Source organism: Piliocolobus tephrosceles, unplaced genomic scaffold (genome assembly GCF_002776525.5).
Source record: "Piliocolobus tephrosceles isolate RC106 unplaced genomic scaffold, ASM277652v3 unscaffolded_21799, whole genome shotgun sequence".
In the NCBI taxonomy this organism is placed as follows: domain Eukaryota; kingdom Metazoa; phylum Chordata; class Mammalia; order Primates; family Cercopithecidae; genus Piliocolobus; species Piliocolobus tephrosceles.
This window is the reverse complement of record NW_022304086.1, coordinates 1-7,543: the sequence shown is the minus strand read 5'-3', so window position 1 is coordinate 7,543 and position 7,543 is coordinate 1. Positions and strand designations below refer to the sequence as shown.

General features: G+C 41.0%; 1 pseudogene; it reads right to left on the bottom strand.

Annotated features, from left to right (window-relative positions):
- Positions 1-437: 437 nt before the first annotated feature.
- Positions 438-2,142, bottom strand: LOC113221211 (annotated as a pseudogene).
- Positions 2,143-7,543: the final 5,401 nt, after the last annotated feature.

Here is a 7,543-nt window from a genome sequence, read left to right as displayed (position 1 = left end):
ACACCCAGCTAATTTTTATATTTTTAGCAGAGACAAGGTTTCAGCATGTTGCCCAGGATGGTCTCGATCTCCTGACCTCGTGATCCGCAAGCACAGCACTTACCCCCAAACCCCCGTGGCTTTTTATGTCCTTGAAAAAGAACTAAGACAACTGAAATGTGCCATCATGCCCAGCTAATTACTTTTATTTACTTATTTGTTTTGAGACGGAGTCTCGCTCTGTCGCCCAGGCTGGAGTGCACTGCTGCGATCTCGGCTCACTGCAAGCTCCACCTCCCGGGTTCACGCCATTCTCCTGCCTCAGCCTCCCGAGTAACTGGCGTGAGCCACCGCGCCCGGCATTATTTTATTTTTTGTAGAGACAGGGTTTCACCATGTTGCCCAGGTTGTTTCACATTGTTTTAATCCAGGCTGGTTATAAACTCCTGGGATCCCAAAGTGCTGGGATTATAGGCTGAGTCAATACCCCCAGCCTCTATATCATGACTTCTTTCACGGCGAGTCAGGTGACTGGAAGGAGTGTAGGCTTTACCGCATCTCTTACATTCATAGAGTTTTTCTCCAGTATGAATTCTTTCGTAGAGCTGAAGGGAACTGAGGTGACTGAAGGCTTGGTCACATTGTTTACATTCATAGGCTTTCTCTCCAGTATGAGTACTTCTGTGGTTACGAAGGGAACTCAAACCACTAAGGGCTTTGCCACATTGTTTACATTCATAGGGTCTCTCTCCAGTATGAATGCTTCCATGGTAACGAAGGGAAGTGGAACAGCTGAAGGCTTTATCACATTTGGTACATTTATAGGGTCTTTCTCCAGTGTGAGTCCTTTCATGCGTCTTAAAGGAACAAGAAAATCTGAGTGCTTTCCCACATTCCTTACATTCGTAGAGTTTCTCTCCAGTGTAAGTTCGTTCATGTATTAGACAAGAACCGGAAACAGTGAACACTTTACCACATTGTTTACATTTATAGGATTTTTCTCCTGTGTGAGTTCTCTGATGTCTTTCAAATGAATTGAGAAAATAAAAAGATTTCCCACATATCTTACATTTATAACTGGATTTCCACTGTGCATTATCATGTGTCTTCTAACACCTGGAACAGAAACGAAGAATTTGCCACACTGTTCACATTTATATTGCTTCTCTCCATATGGTTTGTATCCTGAGTGAACTAGGACGTGCCTATTAAGGAGGGAATGACGTACAAAGACTTTTCCACCAATACTGCATTCACATTGTTTTAATCCAGAAGAAATGTTCTCATTCAGATCAAGCTTTGGAATTTGGCTGACAACTGTCCATACTGACTACCGTCTTTGCTTTCACACAGTCTATCATATGATTTCTGTAAAAAAAAAAAAAATGACAAGCACATTATTATTGCTTGGTTTAATAACCTTCTACTTGGTCTTGGACTTACACTGCTACCAATACCAAGGAAAATGCATTTTTTTAATTTTTTGCCATGATTGAATTATTTGAAAGTAAATGGGTTACTACTGAAAACACAGCTACCACCTGCATGGCTATGACCAAATTAGTAACATTCATGTACACAATTTTGTAGTACTATTTTCAAGTAAACGGTTTTCCAAACACTGACTGCAACACTGAAGTACATTAGACTTTGGGTGAAATTTTTCTAAAAAGAAATGAATTTCAAGTGACTCTTACTTCTTTTGGTTGCTTGTTTTTAAATTCATGACAAGCTAAGATTCCTTCAGAGGACTTCATTTCCTCTTCTCAGTGCAAATTATCTTATATCTTTCTCAGGTTTCTCGAAGTGATCTTCAATATTCTGGTCTTACCATTTGTTTCCTAAAATGCAGACCCACAAAATTATCACGAATTATTACGAACTATAGAAACATTACTAGATTTAATGTTCATTGTACACAGTGCCCATGCCTGATTTCTTCACCAAATCATTCCTTTGCCACATTCCAAATCACAAATACCACTGACGATAGGGAAATACTTCTGTAATTAAGTGAAATGTGTTGTCATTCTCACCTACAGAAGCCAGGTTCCTGCATGTTTCCTGCCTCACTTCTCTGCAGAGATTCTTCTGAGAAGAATCTAGCAAAGCCCATTCCTCCTGGGTAAAGTTCACAGCCACATCCTCAAAAGCCACGGAGTCCTAGAACATTCCACACATATGGATAGAAGGATGGGTGAGACTCACAGCACTGGGAATCTGTACTCAATCCATAAGCTGTTTACATGATTCTAAAATTTCCAAGCATTTTTTCTGTGACTTGATTGTCACAACTCTTATTCTGTTCACACATACTCCCTCCCACACAGCAGTACTATTGCTAGAATTGAACTATTCAAAGATGCAACAGCAAAGTAGAAACTCCCATCTTATTAGAGAATCCAGGCAGTAAGATGTGCTGCTAGGCGTTACCTTTTAACTTCACTTTGTACATTTCTAGTATCTGTCATACTAAAGTCCTACCTGATGTGCATAAGGGACTTAGTATTATCTGTCCTGAGACTAATTATTCTTAAAAACACCTGCTCGCAAAGTTCCATCTTTGTTTGTGTTAGTAACTTACATTTTGAAAGGGATTCCACCAACCCAAGTAATAAGAATGATTCACTGCATCTAAATGGCTTATGCAATATATTTGCCAAAACTTTTTCTGCTGAAGGTCTATTACTTTGTGTCACTGCAGTGGTGCTCAGGGAACGAGACACCAAAACACAGTCTGAACACTAAGTGTTCAATAAGTTTCCCTGGTACACAATATTTTACACTTGCTGTCACTTGTTAACTGGGGAGTTGAGCCCATTCCATGTGATTACACCAAGACAGAGTAGGCTCATTAAATTTAATTAAGTAGTAAATAAAACCAATAATTGATATTTGACAATACTGATATGACAATTTTAAAAATTTCTATTGCACAATGTCAAGGTAGAAAGGAATAAGAGGAAATAGGACACATGTTTTTTAAAATGACATTAATGTCACCACTTCCAGATGCTATTCCTATGAAATCACATAATTCCCCAAATCAGGTTGTTTTTAGGCAAGAAAAACTACTTTTTCATACGTAGTAAAAATGACAAAGGTCTAATGATTTGTAGTTATCTAAAAAAAGAGTGATGGCTTGTCTAACATACTTCTGAGATTTTCAAACGAATATATTCACGACAGCACAGTATTAGCAGAGAGATGAGCAAGCAGACCAAGGGAAAAAATAGTCATAATGACCCAGCATTTATAAGTTGATGAAAGATAGAGTAGGCACTGTAGAATAGAAAAAGAAATCACATGCACTTTAAAATATGAGGCAAACCAGTCTGGCATCTACTTGGGAAAATGCAATGCATTCTTCTCTATTCCATGAACCATAATCAACTTATTATATATTCAAATATGAAAGATAAAACCAGAACACTTTCAGAAGTCACAGGAAGACATTTTGTTTACGAATGATTAAGCAGAATTTCTTTTATGTAAGAAGACAGTGATAAAGGAACAGCTAAACTCAAACATATTAAAATTTAGGGAATAAAAAGAAAATAGAGTGGGCAGGGCATGGTGGCTCACGCCTGTAATCCCAGCAGCTTGGGAGGCTGAGGAGGGTGATCACCTGAGGTCAGGAGGTTGAGACCAGCCTGGCCAACATATCAAAACCAGTCTTTTTGTTGTTTGTTTTCTGAGACGGAGTCTCACATTGTCACTTGGGCTGGGGTGCAGTGGCAAGATCTTGGCTCACTGCAACCTCCACCTCCCGGGTTCAAGCAATTCTTTTGCTTCTGCCTCCCGAGTAGCTGGGATAACAGGTGTCTGCCACCAGGCACAGCTAATTTTTTTGTATTTTTAGTAGAGACAGGGTTTCACCATGTTGGTCAGGCTGCTCTGGAACTCCTGACCTCATGATCCGCCCACCTTGGCCTCCGAAAGTGCTGGGATTACAGTCCTGAGCCACCGTGCCAGGGCTAAAACCCCGTGTTTACTAAAAATACAAAAATTAGCTGGGTGTGGTGGTGGGTGCCTATAATCCCAGTTACTCGGGAGGCTGACACAGGAGAATCACTTGAACCCGGGAGGCGGAGGTTGCAGTAAGCAGAGATGGTGCCACTGCACTTCAGCCAAGCTACAGAGCAAGACAGTGTCTCCAAAAAAAAGAAAAAACCCAAAAGTAACTAAAAACCCCTCAGATATCCAGATAAGAGGATACAGATGTGTCCACTGTCATAAATTCTTCATCATGCTCCAAGAGGGAAACTGACATTCTGGGGAATCTTTGTAAATCATCAATTTATCTGTCACACTTTTATTTCACCAGTAGCATTGACAAGCTAAGTCCTACAATTCCATTGGAAATTACCCTTAAAAAGAACAGACCTTTAAAACTTACTACACTCACTCTGGGGAAAAAATAAATACAAATTTTTAGCAAATAAAATACATCTTTTTACCTTGCCTCTTTGGAAATAGTATGTTTATCTTTCAAGCTGTACTGATAAAATGTATCTTACAGTCAATGAAAAACTGAAACACAAATAAGCGGACAAGCTTTTTCAAGGTAACAAACTCAGGGAGAGGCAGTGCAGACTCCAACACAGACCTTTCTAAGTGTCACAGCAGGCCATTCTATCCCTCGGGACACCCATCCTGTTCACTAAAGTACTCAGTGACCACCTAAGAGGCCCTGGCACTGCTCTTTGTCCTTCTGTGCGCCTTAAGTGCATTTTCATATTCAGGTTCTTGCACATCCTCTCTGGGGTGGGTTTTCCTTGTCCTTTGGGACACTTTTTCTCTCCTCACAAGTCTGAGACAATCTAGAGAACAGAAATCATTTCTGCCTTTTCCTCTCAATATCAGCATCCCATTGGTAGACCATCAATGTGTCTCCGAGGAATGAAAACTCCGGCTGGAGGAACAGTTTTAATGACCTAGCTTTAATGACATTACGTTGTATTGTCCATTGATTTTAATGTCCTAAAATTTTAATAACCCTAAGGGGTCATCATTTTAGATGAAACTATACCAGGAGATTCCTCTATGGCCAAGAGCATCCAGCTGTTCCCTGAGCGACTCTACCCCTACCTCAGGCTGTCCTCGGAGATGAGATGACCCGGGGGCTGATACTCACTAGACCCTCCAATAGACATGGCCACAGTGGGTATCCTGGGACATCCCCAGACAGTTCTAAAATGCCAGGACTAGGAAAAGACAGGAGGGTGGTTGAGGACACAACACCCTGTAAACTTTTCATGGGAGGACCTCAACCTAAAGACATTTTGGTAATATGTACACTTAGGAAAGATGAAGAGAGGCACAAAGATTTTTTTTTACAGTAGAGTGTCAGATGATTTATTCTCCACTTTCCTCTCATGTAAAATGCTTGGAAACAGAAAAATATTTTGGCCAAGGTAGCTCATGCCTGTATTCCCAGCACTTTAGGAGGCCGAGGCGGGTGATCAATTATGGTCAGGAGTTCAAAACCAACCTAGCCAACATGGCAAAACCCTATCTCTACTAAAAATACAAAAATTAGCTGGACGTGGTGGTGGGCGCCTAGAAGCCCAACTACTTGGGAGGCTGAGGCAGGAGAATCGCTTGAACCCGGGAGTCAGAGGTTGCAGTGATCTGAGACTGCGCCATTGCACTCCAGCCTGGGTGACAGGGCGAGACTCCATCTCAAAAAAAAGTGCATATATATATAAAATATACATTTAAAATTATTACATGTAGATAGTATTTGAAGTCATGGTACTGACTGTAGGTAGAAACAAGAGAAGTCAAGGAAAGTTTTTATTTTTATATTTATATATAATTATATAAAATTAATATACATAATTATAATATATAAATATATCCTATAGGCTGGACACAGTGGCTTACACCTGTAATCCCAGCAATTTGGGAGGCCGAGGTGGGCAGATCACCTGATGTCAGGAGTTCGAGACTAGCCTGACCAACATGGAGAAACCCCATCTCTACTAAAGATACAAAAATTAGCCAGGCGTGGTGGTGCGTGCCTGTAATCCCAGCTACTCAGGAGACTGAGGCAGGAAAATCACTTGAACCCCGGAGGTGGAGGTTGCGGTGAGCCCAGATTGCATCATTGCACTCCAGCCTGGGCAACAAGAGTTAAACTGTGTCTCAAAATAAATAAATAAATAAATAAATAAAATAAATAAATAAATAAAACAAGAAATATATATTTATGTCTAAATATATAATTATAATACATAAATGTGTATATATACATTTATTATAAATGTATTAATATATGAAATATGTTTATTTCTGAGACAGGATCTGGCTCTGTCACCCAGGCTGGAGTGCAGTGGCACTATCATAGCTCACTGGAGCCTTGAACAGATGGCTCAAGCAATCCTCCCACCTCAGCCTCCTGAGTGGCTAGGATTGCACACACACACCACCAAGCCTAGCTAATTTTAAAATTTTTTGTAGAGACAGGGTCTTCCTTTTTAGCCTATGCTGGTCTTGAACTCCTGGGCTCAAGTGATCTTCCTGCCTCAGGCTTCCAATGTGTTAGACGTGGGCCACTGCATCTGGTCTAATGCATTTTTTAATTTGCATGTTTATATTATTTAATATTTTTAAGTACTGAATGTGTTGAGAAATCAACTTGCAGAATTCCCGAACAATGGACGGTCAGCTCTCATGTCCTGGTTCATATCGCCCCAGCACACCACGGCTAGAAACCTTTCAGCAAACTTCCACTTATGTCTCCCAGGGCAGGACAATGTCACTTGGCCAATCCCCAAGAGGGACTCCGGAAAGGCAAGAAACTATTCTGTTCTTTATAATGGAACCTGACCAGGGAGAAGGCAGCTGGGAGGATCAGCTGGGCCCTCCAACCAGCAGCATCCACCATCGACCAACTGCCCTAGAGCTACACCGTGCTGGGCATTTGGGGCACTGTTACGAGCAAGAGTTTCCATTTTTCTTCTCATGGGACCTTCATGTTAGTGGCAAGAGACAATTTTTTTTTTTTTTTTTTTTGAGACAGAGTTTTGTTCTTGTCACTCAGGCTGGAGTTCAATGGTGTAATCTCGGCTTACTGCAACCTCTGCCTCCTGGATTCAAGCAATTCTCCTGCCTCAGCCTTCCAAGTAGCTGGGATTACAGGTATGCACCACCACGTCTAGCTAATTTTTGTATTTTTAGTAGAGATGGGGTTTCACCATGTTGGCCAGGCTGGTCTGGAACTCCTGAGCCACTGCACCCAGTCAAGAGGGAGATTTTAAATCCATCAACATAATTGTGATGAATGCCAGAAAGAAGAATGTGTGTGATGGGGAGGGTACCTAAGTTATTGTCTCATATTTTGACACTTTCACAGACAATAACTAAATACTTAGAAGCTTAAAAAAACACACACCTTTAAGCCAATTTTGGCAAGCTAGGAGTTGAGCACATTTTAGCGGGTCCTTTGCTTGAGATCTCATGCTAAGCAGCTGGGCTGCATCCTCATCTGAGGTTCTACCGAGACAGAATCCATTTCCAGGTCCACTGAGGTTATTGGCAGAATTCATTTCCTCGGACC